This window comes from Capsicum annuum, chromosome 5 (assembly GCF_002878395.1).
Source record: "Capsicum annuum cultivar UCD-10X-F1 chromosome 5, UCD10Xv1.1, whole genome shotgun sequence".
Lineage (NCBI taxonomy): Eukaryota > Viridiplantae > Streptophyta > Magnoliopsida > Solanales > Solanaceae > Capsicum > Capsicum annuum.
Genome location: NC_061115.1, coordinates 216,711,910 through 216,726,978, shown reverse-complemented (window position 1 = coordinate 216,726,978; position 15,069 = coordinate 216,711,910). Strand labels below are relative to the sequence as shown.

Genomic DNA, 15,069 nt, shown 5'->3' with positions numbered 1-15,069 from the left:
ATTCCCTCATCACTTTTAGCATCAAATTTTCCAAGATTATCCTTACCATTATTGTGTATGAAACATTTGCAGCCAAAAGTTCTAAAGTGAGAAATGTTAGTCTTTCTACCTTTTAGCAACTCATAGGGAGTCTTGTCTAACATTGGTCTGATCATACACCTGTTTATAATATATGCTACAGTACTTATTGTCTCAACCCATAGGTTTTTGGCAATATTTGCTGCAAGCATCATTATTTTAGCCATATCTTCCAAGGTTCTATTTTTCCTTTCCACCACTCCATTTTATTGTGGTGTTCTAGGAGCTGAGAGGTTATGGTCTATTCCTTGTGATGAATAGAAATCTAAGAATCTTACATTCTCAAATTCTGTCCCATGGTCAGACCTTATGGAAACTAATGAAGTGCCCGATTTCTTTTCCATTTTCTTGATGAAAATTTCAAAGACATCAAAGGCATCTTCTTTAGAGGCTAGAAACAAAGTCAAGGTGAACCTGGAATAATCATCAACAATTACAAAAACATACCTTTTTCTACCTCTGCTTTGTTGTCTTATTGGTCCACAGAAATTCATATGGACCAGTTCAAGGCACTTGGTAGTACTAACATGGTTCTTTGACTTAAATGAAGATCTTACTTGCTTCCCCCTTACACATGCACTACATAACTTTTCTTCCTTAAACTTGGTTTTAGGTAATCCTAATACCATGTCTTTCGATGGAAGTATGTTCAGTTGTTTTATACTTGCATGTCCAAGTATTTTGTGCCAAAGGAGGGAATCAATTTCTATTTCACTTAGACAAGTCAACTCATGTCCTGGTATTGCCATTAAATCTGCTTTGTATACATCTCTATATCTCCAGTAAGAAAAATTTCTTTGGTATCCATCCTTTTGACTTTAACCCCTGCAGCAGTAAAAATTACTTTATTACCTTTGTCACATAATTGTGAGATGCTCAGCAGGTTATGCTTTAATCATTGCACTAGATACACATCCTCCACAACTTTTGAATTTGATGGGCCAATTTTCCCAACTCCAGTAATGATACCCTTTTTTCCATTTCCAAAATAAACCCTCCTCCATCGATTTTGGAGAGTGAAAGGAACTTTTCTTGTCTTCGGTCATATGTCTTGAGCAAGCACTATCTAAGTACCAGTACTTTTTGGTTCCCTTCACCGTCTCCTGCAAAAGAAATCAATGGTTAGATTTAGGAACCCAGACAAGCTTGGGCCCTATTTTGTTAGTAAAAGGATGAATCAAATTTCTTTTACTCCATGCAGGAAACACATAACCTGACCTGTTTCTCTGACCAGTTTTAGTGCTTGTATTTTTTTCTGAGAAAGGTTTGTTGCCAGATTTTGGCTTTTAATTCTGTTGTTGGCAGTCACAGGACATTCAGTAGTAGGATGTCCAAGATTGCCACAGATATAACATAGATCTTGTAGATTATCAGCCTTTTTAAAAAAACCTAAACCTATTTTTTCATTATGATTTCCTTCCCCCAACTGATGAATAATTCTTGAAGAGTTTGTCCATCTGTTTTCTCTTTCCAATTCCTGCTTTAACTTAGCAACTTCTTGACTTAGCTTATTCATTTTTCAGTCAAATTATGACATTTTTGTTTGTACTAAGTTAACTCAAGTTCAGCATTTTCTTGTTCTTTACTCATGGCCTTTTTTCCATTATCAGTGAGAGTCAATTTAATAACTTCATACTTAAGATCATTATTTGAAGACTCAAGCAATGTGACTTGGTTCTTGAGAGTGCAATTTTCTTTTTCAACAGAATTTTTGCAAACTTTTAGATCAATGAAGTCCAATTTTAAGCTTGCAAGGCTGTTGAACAGTTCATCCCTATCAGAAGTTAATTCTTGGAGATTGTCAATTAAATCACTCATCAAGGAAACAAGTCTAGTTTTAGAAAATAAATGCAATTTTTCTTTGAGTTCAAGTAAGCTTACCTCAGAAGCATCATCTTCTTCCTCAATGTCTGAATCTCAAAAATCCATAAATGTTGTCTCATCAACTTCATCATCATCATCAGAGTCAGATCCCCATGTAGCTGTCATGGCATGTTCTTTTTTTTCTTTTCTCTTTGCCCTTTCTTTTTGTTCCTTTTCAACCTTTTCCTTTCTCCACTCTATTTCCCAGAGAGGACATTGTCTGATCTGATGATTAGTCTTTCCACACTTATATCATCCATTTGGATTATCATTGGAACATTTCTTGGTACCTGCTCCCTTCTTCTTCCTGAAGAACTTTCTGAAGTTCTTGTTATGAAGGCAACTTGCTCCTTATCAGGTTCAAATTCATCATCACTATCACAAGCTTTTAAAGCTATGATCTTCTCAGGGGCTGCTTGTTCTTTGATTCCTTCAATTTGCATTTCATAAGTACTTAATTTCCCTACAAGTTCATCCAGAGTCAAGCCTTCAAACTCTTTATTTGCCTCCCTAATAGCAGTCACCTTAACATTCCATTTTGATTTAGGTAACACCCTCAGTACTTTTTCAACTTGTTCTTCCTCAGAAATGACTTTTCCTAATGAAGTCAACTCATTTGTTAAGGTGGTAAGCCTTCTCATCATCTCATGAAGTGTTTCATTTTCCTTCATTTTGAATGCCTTATATTCAGTGAACAGGAGAGCAATTCTGAATTTTCTTACTTGAGAAGTACCTTCATGAGCATTTACCAGTGCATCCCAAATTTGCTTAGTAGTAGTGCAGGTGGATACCCTGTTATATTCAGCTGGTCCTAAACCACAAACCAAGATGTTTTGGCCTTTGCATTTTTCTTCAAGGCCAGCAGGAGTAAATTCGCTCAATACTTTCTTGACTTGTTCTCCATCAACAGTCTTTATTAAAATAGTGGGAACATCAGTAATCCTATCCCATAATTCGTAGTCTTCACCTTGAATGAACATCTCCATACTTACTTTCCAGCAGATAAAATGAAAACCATCAAAGAGTGGAGGTCTAGTGGTTGACTGACCTTCACTGTGACCAGTAGGAGGTGCGAAATTCATCATATTGATCCTTTTCTTAGGTGCTAGCCTTTTTTAAGACAACCTCTCTCTGATACCATATGTTAGAGTACGCATCCTACTAATTGGCTATCTATGGAACAGATAAGTAAACGTGGTTCATAGAAGTAAAAATGAACATAGTGTTTTTACGTGGAAAACACCCAGCTCAAGAAAGGTGTAAAAAATCATGACCTGTACCTCTATAAGATTTACCCCAACTTCACTAAATTACTTGAGCCTTAACAATCAACAAAATTACAAGACTTCTTATAAACTAGGAACTAAAACTTCTAACTCCTACCACTACAAAAACACTAATCTTCCCAAGATAAGTGTTCTCAAGTCTTTGAGTTCCCAAACTTGAAGACAACAACTCCTAACTCAATTTATAGATTACTGAGACTAGAATCAATAACACATTACAATACAAGCTAATGACTACACTGGTTATGACCTGCTAAGAGATTAGGTTCTTCTTCAAGTATGTCAACTGATGTTGCTGATTGTTGATTGACTTTTCAGTGCTTCAGTGATCGTATAGCTTTGTGTCACGATTGTTGTATTTAAGCCAACCAGTGATAGAGTCCTTATTCGTATACAATTTGTTTTCCAGTAGAACTCTATCAGTTAACTTTTTTCTTTTTGTTGCTGCCTCACTTGTCCTAAATTTGATAGGACTCTTTTTTTTTTTAAATCCTCTTCTTGTTGGACTACTTGATCAACTTGAATTCTTCAAGACTCCTTGTTTGACTGAGCTTCTGATATGATCTATGCTTGTCTTGTACGCAGAATCATATCATTCAGACTCCTGTGCCAGCAAGAGTATTTCACTTGAATGGACCAACTTCTTCAACTTGTTTTATTCTCATGTCTATCATTAAAACTCCTTCTTGACTTAACACTACTACTCACACTCAACGGTTTATTAGTCACATGTTTATCATTCACATGCACCAAAGTGTAAGAGTTAGCTATTTTATCTTGACGTTCATGAGTATGTTCGTCTTTACCTCAGTATGAAAGTCCTTCACAAGTTTGGAAGCAACTTCCTTCGGGAAGCTCTCACCGCAAGGTGTTTAGACCTTAGGTTTTGGATTTGTAGGGATAAGTGTGGATACCAATTGGCGTAGCCTTTCAACGTGTCATTTCATGTCTTCAATATTATAGGTGATGTGGTTAAATGTGGCATCGAACATGGTGGCATCCATGGTTCCTAAAAGAAAAGACAACAACGAACAACAAAACAAACAAACTTGTTAGCTCAAAAAATGCCTTGCCACACTCTCACTCTCAATTTTTAACTCACACTTGGTTTCACAAGTGTTGAAAGTTAACTTGTACTTTGCGAGTGATTAAGGGTCGAGTCTACTCTTGCCTGGAATAGATTTTTATTTGAGTTGACTCAAAGAAAATTTATTTACAAACTTGAACCAACAAGATACAACAAATTCACAAAAGAGAAAAGCACACAACAAACGCTTAACACGAATGAACACACACAAACACTAACAAACAATCTAGTAGATGAGTACTAGTTTGCCGAAATTGAAACTAAGAAATAACAAAAGAAAACTACGAAATCTGAAATTTGAGCTTAAATATGTTGTGTGAACAATAAAATGTGATGACGTGGAAGCCACGTATTAGTCTCGATCCCACACAACTTTTGTTGTTCAATTTCAAGTCTTGGTCAATTTTTCAATTCAGACTTTGGTGAAATTTGTTTAAGGAGGAAAATTCAAACAAGTCTTGGAGCCTTTTTCAATCCAAGTTTTAAAGACTTGACTTTCTTGTACTTCTCCTTAAAACATGGATCTTTAAATCATGGAAAAGTGTTGGAAAGTGGTTGAGACTTGATTGATAATAGGTCTTTGTTAGTTGTAGTGTCTTTCAAGACTAATAAAAAATACACCCTTTTCCTTCAACTTTTTGGATTTAGCATTCACTTTATCTTCAATAATATATGAAGGCGGTGATGAACAACAACAACAATACCTAGAACAATAACAATATTCTTCAAGAACACCAACAATTTTCGCACGACCACTCCTAAATTCCACAATATCTCCAACACTTGGCCAAGACAACTACAACTTTAACAAAATGGTTCTCAAGCCACCAATTAACAATAATATCAAGTGGCCAAGCTTATAACATCAAGGAGAAACCACACGGCCAATACAATCCACCACAATAATGTTCAATAACAATAGGCCAAGTTTATGTTCACAACAACAACATCAAAATACAAGCTTAAATCAAGATATAGACTCAATGTGTTAGTGAGGAACTCAGCCAAGATACAACAAAAACACAATTTTCGGCCAAGAACACAAAATGGACAGATTGCTCTCTTTTCTGGAATTTTCAGTTTTCAACTTTTTTTAAAAAAAATTCAACTCTCAAGCCCAAGATTAATCTTGTTAGAACAAAATCAAAGATTAATATGATACCAAATGATACAAAATAAACAATGAAAATACGAAACAAACACTCAAAATAGTCCACAAGTTTAAGAGAATCGAGGACCCTTTGAGTGACCCCTCTCGGATTCAAGATCAACAACAAGAACACAATGTAATGAGGTGGTTAACTCCTATTTTCAGAGGACAACAAACTAGATTAACAACACGAGATTAGAGAACATGAAGAAAAATAACAATATTATTAAAAACAACAAACACACGGCTACAAGAAATAAAGGGATAGATAGATAGACTACACAAAGGTGTAATCATAAGAACCCAAGAGCCTATTCCACTCTTGGACCCTTAACACCACACACAATGATTCACCTATCTCTTACATTGAAACAAGAGGGACCTCGATCTCCCAAGCATCCAACGTTTCCAAGATTGAATCCAACACGAGTGATTCCACACTCAAGTTGATTTCCCTAGTTACTATATTTCGGTCAAGAGGCCATTCTCTCAAGAGAGGGTGTTTCAATATTACAACTTTCAATATTCAATCAAAACTAAGTAGTAAATGACCTAACATATTCTATTTATAGTAGGTTACAAAAATAGTGTGAAATGTCCAAAAGACCCCTTAGTCAAATACTTCACTTTAGGCGCCCTTGGAGTGTAGAATGTGGACTATTTTTGGAGCCTATTTAGGCCCTCCTTTGTACTTTATTTGAACACTTGAAGTCTCGGGTTCAATACATCTCACATATGTCCACCTTCGTGGTCGTACTCGCATCAAATGTAAATGCTGAGTGTGAGTAAGTTTTCTAAAAGACAATATTTTATCATTGTCATGCTTCGGTTACATTCTGATAGACTTACTGCAAAAGAACAGTAGATAGAGAAACAAATATTGATGTTTTACACTAAATATATTGATAATACAACAATAAATCTGAAAACATCCACTAGGAAACTGCTAATACTATTAGATACAAACTAAAACATGTATGAAATTCACTTATACAGTACATACTACTAAGATTACACAAATTCCAAAAGATTCCCTTTTCTTTTCTGAATATCTTTGCTCACTGTCCTGCCCCTTTTTCTACAGAAAAAATCACCCAATACATGTGTAACTGTCTCATGATAGCTACTAAGTTTCTCAATTGCTTATTTTGGCCTCCTGGAATAAGTTTTTATAACTTGAGCTACATCATTACCCGCCCCTATAAGAGTCACCTTATCCTCAAGGTGAAAGTCAGGAAATTGCAGATTAATGATTGCATATTCCTCCCAAGTGTTCTCAAATTTTGGTAGGGTCTTCCACTTGATTAACACTTCCCACTTACTATTGATTAGCTTTCTGGTCTGCCTCACTGCTTCAAGTTCAACTTAAAGCTCCAACTATTGGGTAAGAAATGGAGGTAGGTTTTGAACAGAAGTAGTTACAAGCAAGCATTTTCTCAATTGTGAAACATGAAACACTGAATGAATGCGAGTTCCAATCGGTAACTCCAACCGATAAGCTACGGGACCAATTATTTCTAGAATCTTGAAAGGCCATAAAAATGGGGACTGAGTTTTTCATTGGTCTTCTTAGGCAAAGAACGCAGTTTATAGGGCCGAAGTTTGAGATATACCATTTCACTAATCTCAAAAATCACTCATGACGATGTCGATCAGCTTGATTCTTCATTCTTTGTTATGCTTGCAGCAGATGTTCTTTGAGTTTAGTCAAAATCGTATTTCTAGTGCGCACCTGCTCATTTACTTCTTCTACCGCTGAAGTCATGTCATCCATGTGAAAAATTAATGGTGGATCCCTTTCGTATAATGCCTTAAAGGGTGTCATACCTGAAGATCTGTTAAAGGATGTATTAAACCAATACTCAGCCCAAGATAACCAATGGTTCCTTGTTTAGGATTTTCTCCTACCATAAAACGGAGATATGTCTCTAAACTTCTATTCACGACTTTCATTTGCCTATCGATTTTCGGATGATATAAAGAGCTATAGCATACAGTAGTACCTTCTATTTTGAAAAGCTCTTTCCAAAATTGGCTTATGAACACACAGTCATGATCAAACACAATAGATTTAGGAAATCCATGCAGTTTAACCACTTTCTTAATGAAAACAACAACCATATCTTTAGCATTAGAAGGGTGTGAAAGTGGAATAAAATGTGCATACTTAGTAAGACGATCCACCACAACCAATATAGTATCAAACCTATGGGATTTAGGAAGGCCAGTAATGAAATCCATAGTTTCATCCTCCTAGACATGATGAGGTATAGGCAAAGGATAAAGTAACCCTGCAGGATTCAAAGTTTGGGACTTGTTCTTTTGACAAATTTCACACCTGGAAATGAAGTCTTGCACATCCCTCTTCATACCTTCCCAACAGATATTCTCAGACACCCTTTTATATGTGTAATGAAACCCCGAATGGACTCCTATAGGAGAAAAATAAAATTCTTTCAATAGACCAGGTATACGAGATGATCCTTGTGGAAAAACCAAGCATCCTTTGAATAGTAGACATCCATTCTTCAAGCTGTACTTGCCATCTGTATACTGTCCTGAGATTAATTTCTGCAAAATAGAAGTCATTTTGGTGTCTCGTTGTACTTCCTGGTCCCATTCTTTCTTATCTTCATATTTCCAAATTGAAAATATATATAACTCTGTAGATTCCCCGCGTCTTGACAATGCATTAACCACTTTATTTTCAGCACCCGGTTTGTACTTTATCTCAAACTTATAACCTATGAGTTTGGAGACCTATTTCTGTTGATTCTCATCTATGACTCTTTGTTCCAGCAAAAAATTTAAGGGTTTTTTATTTGTTCTGATGATGAAATGATGGCCCATCAAGTGGTGATTCCATCTTTTGATAGCTAACACAAAAGCTATTAGCTCCCGTTTATATACTGAACATTGTCTTGCTCTAGAAGAAAGCATTCGACTGAAATAAGTGATAGGTTTACCATTTTGCATTAAAACTGCACCGACACCAAATCCTGAAGCGTCAATTTCAATTGCAAAAGGCTGAGAAAAAATCGGCATCGCTAAAATGGGCACTTGAGTCATAGATAACTTCAACGCTTCAAATGATTGTTGGGCTCGTTCTCCCATGAAAAGGCATCCTTTTTAAGTAAATCAGTCAAAGGGACAACGATCTTACCATAGTCTTTGACGAATTTTATGTAATATCCCATGAGTCCCAAAAATCCCTGCAAAGACTTGATATCTTTTGGAACTAGCCAAGATATCATACTCTCAATCTTGGAGGGATCATCTTGCACTCCTTTAAAGGAAATAATATGGCCTAGATATTCAAGTTTAAGCTGGCCAAACATGCACTTTTTTTGGTTGATCACCAGTTGATTCTCTTTGAGAATATCCAAAACAACCTTGCTATGCCCAAGATGTGACGAATAGTCCTTACTGTAAATCAAAATATCATCAAAGAATACTAAAAAAAATTCTTAAAATAATTCCTGAAAATATCATTCATCAGTGATTGAAAGTCGAAGGTGCATTGGTTAAGCCAAATGGCATGACCATAAACTCATAATGTCCCTCATGGGTGCGGAAGGCTGTTTTTTCTTCATCTCCAGCTTGAATGTGAATTTTATGATAACCCGACTTAAGCTCCAACTTTGTAAATATGGTGGCTACCCCTATATCATCCAGTAACTCATTAATTCATGGTATTGGAAATTTATCGGGGATAGTGATATCATTAAGAGCTCAATAATCCACACAAAATCGCCAACTTCCATCCTTCTTCTTAATCAGTAATACTGGACTAGAATATGGACTAGAACTAGCCTTAATGATTCCAGCAGCTAACATCTCCTTGACCAAATGCTTGATCTCTAATTTTTGAGAATGAGGATATCGATATGGACGAATGTTCGGTGGTTGTGCTCCAAGTTGAAGAGTAATAGCATGATCTCTCGAACGATGTGGTGGTAGACCCAAAGTTTGCTCACCCACTTCTGGATAATCAGATAATAACTTTTCAATCTTCTTTGTTATTATAGCATCTTCATTTTCACTTCTTGTTACCCTCAACTCGACCAAAAATCCTTGATTCCTTTTCTTTAGTAATTTGGTCATAGATTTGAGTGATACTACTGTTCGAACCATAGCTGGATCCCCTCAAAGCAACACTGATCTTCTAGCATCATTGAATTTCATGGTTTGAATTTTTTAGTTTACCCTCATTTCACCTAATGTGACCAACCATTCATCCCTAAAGACAAATCAGTTCCCTTCAATTCGAATAGAAAATACTGTTGGTTGATTTGGATTCCTTGCACATCTATCCTTACCTCTTTGTATACTTCATTCTTGCTAACCTGTTTACCATTACCAATTACTACTTCAAATCTTTTGGTATTCTTAATAGGTAATTGGAGTTGATGAGCAAGGGTGGAAGATACAAAATTATGGGTAGCCCCACTATCAACAAAAATAATTACGTTGTGCCTATGAATCTTCCCTACGAATTTCATTGTTCTACATCTAGTAAGTCCCATAGCTAGATTCATATTCAACACCATCATACCCTTTGTTTTCTCTTCAACTAGATCTTCTTTGGCAGGCTCAAAGAATTCTTCGGTATCATCCTCATTTATGTTGGGTGTCTCTAAAACAATCAATAGGTTAAGCTGTCTGTTTTTATAACGATGATTGGGGCCAAATTTTTCATCACATCTGAAACATTACCCTAATTGTCTTTTTCGATCAATTAGTCAACCTTCTAAATTGTCCCTCAGATTTTGCTACTAAAGAGGTAAAGCTAGTCGACTTTGCGGCAGGATGCAATTGTTCAGTATTATGACTTATTGTTCCGACTCTTCAGTCCTGTGTTTCAAGAACGTTTGCAACTCGATGATAATTGGTTCTAAACCTAATCGGTTTATTATTTGAACTTCCTCTGGTTGGTTCAAATTTAGAACTATGAGCTTGTTGCAACATAAAATTTTGATCCTCCACCTTTTGAGCCATATCCATTATCTCTCTCAATATTTGAGCCCGTAACAGCATCACTTCTCTTGAATTTCCTCTTTCAATCCATTTCCTGATAGTATTTCATAAGATGCCTCAGTCATAGATGCTGACACCTTTTCAAATTCTTCACGAAACGAAGCAACTGTGGTAATCTGCCTCAGCCCCATTAAGACAGCATATTGGTTGATCTTTTGAGTATTATGAAATCGGTTCAACAACTCTCTTTTGAAGTCATAGATGCTGACACCTTTTCAAATTCTTCACGAAACGAAGCAACTGTGGTAATCTGCCTCAGCCCCATTAAGACAGCATATTGGTTGATCTTTTGAGTATTATGAAATCGGTTCAACAACTCTCTTTTGAAGTTTTCCCAGGTTGACATTTGTTGTCGAGATTCCATCCAATAATACCAATTTAAGGATTTTCCTTCCAAACAAACACCTGTTGCCCGTAATTTTTCCATTTCAGAAATTTCATTCGCTGCGAAATATCGTTCCACTCTGAAAATCCATCCTAAAGGATCCTCTCCTTCAAAAACTGGTAATTGTAGTTTCCAACACTTCTTACTATCTTTTTCTCCAGCCAAGTTGACATTGTTTCCTTCTTCTTGGTTTTCGATGGATTTGGTTTGAGAAGGGGATGCTTTGCCATCATAGTTCGTCCTTGGGCTTCAATTCTTGCAAGAGACTCTCTCATTTCTTGAAACCATCCTTCCAGTTTTCTGACATCTTCCCTTACCCCTGTCAAATTAGTCTCTACCTGTTCGACGCGTCCCTCCATTTTACTCACCATACCCGAACGTTACTGCTCTGATACCAAATTGATAGACTTATTGCGAAAAACCAGTAGATAGAGAAACAAATATTGATGTTTTACAAATACTGTTTTACGTAACACGTGTATGAAATTCACTAATACAGAACGTACTACTAAGATTACACAGATTCCAGCATTCCTAGACATTCGAGAGGTTAGAACTCTCCCAGAAGATTCCATTTTCTTTTCTAAATATTTGTGCCCACTGTCCTGCCCCTTTTTCTACATAAAAAAACACCCAATACATGTGCAACTGTCTCATACAGTTACTAAGTTTCCCAATTGCTTATTTTGGGTTCCTAGTATAAGTTTTTTTATAACTTGAGGTACATCAAATTCCTTTTAAAATTGTAAAGCAGTGTTCAAATCAACTATTTGTATCTTGATTAATCTATTGGATTGAATTTTTGTATACACAATAATACAAATATTATTGCTATTTTTAACTTTGTGTGCGGACCTATGGACCAAGAGACAGTTTCAAGTAGATAGTTGTTTAGGTTCGATTTTATAGGTAGCTTATCTCGTTATCGTATGCCTATCTTCAGAATATTGTGACTACTAGCTATTTCTTTCCTCTCTTTTTTTTGGTACCGATAAATTCTGACAACTGACGCACGATTTGAAATTCGGTCAGTAATGGGTCTGCCTCTTTATACATTATGCTTGCTTAAAAATCAGGCCCTTTTGACAGCCGCAGAACTTAGCCAACCTCTTGCTGCTACGAAAATTTGAACGGTGATTGCTGTCACAGTCGGCCGTTAGACAGTTCTTGTTCCATTGTTTCGACCTCTTTCAGGAAAGGGCCTTACATATGGAGATACTAGCTGATCCCGTCAACAGGAGCAAAGGAATGCCTCTTACGAAGAAAAGGGCCTCGTACAAAAGGGTGGAAAGAAGACTGAGGTTATATCGAGCCTCTTAGAAAGGCCGATGAATTTGGATCTATCAACCAAGCGATTCCATCACAATGAAAGTAGCATATCCAATAACATGGTATTCGATGTAATATCGAGCAGGGCTATCAAGAGGATACTTCTGATCAAATTCAGGCGCGATAACAATAACTTCTTCTGATCTAAGTTTATCTAAGATCATCCCTAGTCAGGCTCCAAAGAAAGGACGAAATACAAGTATAATAATAAGCAAAAGCATCACCACTTGAAGAAAAAGTACTAATCTACGCGCAACAGGACTTAACTCGACTCTCATATCAGCTCCAGCAGTTCTCGCACTGTAAACATACGTTCTCCTAAACACATCACCATCATCATTTTGACCAAAAAATGTCCTGAAAATCTCATCACTATAAAAATCATCACCAAAATCGTCATATTCGCGCCAGGTTCTTCTCCTCAAGCCACTAACATTATGCTGATACTGACTATACACGAATTCATCAGCATAACCTGTCTAATCATACTGTCTCCTGGAACCATCAGCGCTCAAACACTTAAAACGCTTTTGCGACTTTCTTGAACGCGTCTTCAGAACCCGGAGCCATATTTTTGTCAGGATGAACTTTCAACGAAATTCTCCGGTATGCTTTCCTAATTTCATCAACTGAACAACACTTCTCCAAACCAAGAATCTCATAATAGTCCTTAGTACACTTAATTCTTCTAATCAACTCTACATGTTCCTCTCTATAATTTTTCACATCTCCTGTCTCATTTTTCACACTAGCAACATCATTTTTAACCTCGTTGAAGGTACTATGGATCGATGAATCAAGATTTTCACACGCATCCAATAGATCATCCAATGATAGATTCTTATTAAGGCGGCGCGCAATTCCAATAAACTTAAGCGCTCTGTGCTTATCACCGGACGCTGCTGACTCCTTGGCAATACTAATGCATCTTAAAGCCTCGTCTTTGTTACTGTCCATTGTAACATTTAGCTCACCGGCTTCAACTTTGATTCTATTACAAGCCCTGATAGCAGTGGCGGAGCCTGGAATTTGAACGAGGGGATCAAAAAAATCATCAAAATCGCGACATAAAACAATATTTGAATGCCACTAAATGAAATTTCTTTATGTCAAAGGGGATTCAAAAGTTTATATACATACGAAAAAAATTGTGTTTGCATTATTTATCCAGTAGGATTGAGAAATGATGCATCGATACATTTTACCATGTGACATTGCAACAAAAAGATATGAGCTCATAACGTTAAAAATACAATGGATCTCAATGCTAAAAACCTTAAAGGTTGAATTCGTAGAACTTAAATTCTGAATCGGCTTCTATTGCCAACAATACACACCAAGAATATTATGGAGATTCAAATTTTACCACCACTTTAAAAAAGACGTAAATGGATCCAACATTTATCGTCAGTGGATTCAGAACGGATGCGATCTATTAGGTACTATGATTTTTTTTCTTCATATGTATACATAGTTCGAGCCAAAAATTGTAGATTTGATTGAACCAAATGATGGATCAATAATCCAGACTTTTGTTTGGTAATTCAAATCCGCATGACAATAATAAAACCTATGAATTAATCAAGAATGACATTGCAAAAATATGTAATTAACTAAGTACATACATTTTATGTCAATATAACACACACACAAAAAGAAAAACTGTGAAATATTGAAATTAGGACGTGAATTTTATGGAATTGTCATCAAACAAATGTACATTTATGATTATTAAAGAAGAAAAAGATCAAAAAAAATTTAAATTAATAGAAAAAAAGCTTTTACCTTGAATGGAAATTGAAGCCTGATGAGCTATGGACAAGACAATAAGAGAAAAGATGTTGCCTGGAAAAAAAAAAAAAGATATTGCTTTTTGAAAATGGAAAAATTGATTGCAACTTCTTTTTATCAAAAATAATTATAAGTTTTTCTTTTGGGGGTTCTCATACAATGTCTATTACTCACATGGGGCCTTGAGACCCAACTAAATCCAAATTCATGCGCAAAGACGATTTCATGGTTAGGGATTGAACCATACATTCGCTTAATTTACTATAAATATTTATTTTTTTTGTGATTTAGTTTATATAATTTCTTTTACTGAAATTTTTAGACCTTAAAATAGGTGACTAGTCAACAAACAATACCCACCTATCGTCAAGGTCTATCGGAAATAATCGATCTACCTCACAGAGATATGCATAAGGTCTACGCACACGGTACATTCTACCTTTCTAAAACTTCGCTTGTGGAACTACAGTGGATATATTATTATTGTTGTTGTTGAATTTGGATAATCTGAATGCAAAAACAATTTTCTTTCGAGGTTCATTTTTATTTATTAATATAAAACTAGCTCTAGACGTCCAGCCCACCAGATTCAATAAAGTATAGTTGGTTCAGTATGTTTAATATTTAATTAATTGAATATATGCTTTTAGTAGATTAATACAGGAAATATGTAGCATTTAAACTTTTTTTTCGAGCCATATTACCTATAAATATGGAATAATAATATAAATTTAACATAATTCGTTGATAATTGAATGGTTTAATATATTGTAATTCATTGAATTTGTGATGATTCGCAATTACAGGGATCAAAAGTGTGCATATCAAACAACTGAAGGTTAAATGTGCTTAATCAATATTACAAGAATCAGAATCAAACTTTATCGACATTAGAACTCAAAATACTATTGTAATTTCCCTAAATAAAACATAATTTTAGCTTTATATATACTATGATTAATTATATTGTATAAAATATTTATAAAATACAATCGGAAAGCCTCTTCTGATGAATTCAACTCCTTGTATCATCAAAAGTGATGGTAGAAGAAAAGAGTGAAGA

The 15,069-nt window shown here is 35.6% G+C and overlaps 1 pseudogene; it reads right to left on the bottom strand.

Annotated features, from left to right (window-relative positions):
- Positions 1–12,241: 12,241 nt before the first annotated feature.
- LOC107853676 lies at positions 12,242–14,197 on the bottom strand (annotated as a pseudogene).
- Positions 14,198–15,069: the final 872 nt, after the last annotated feature.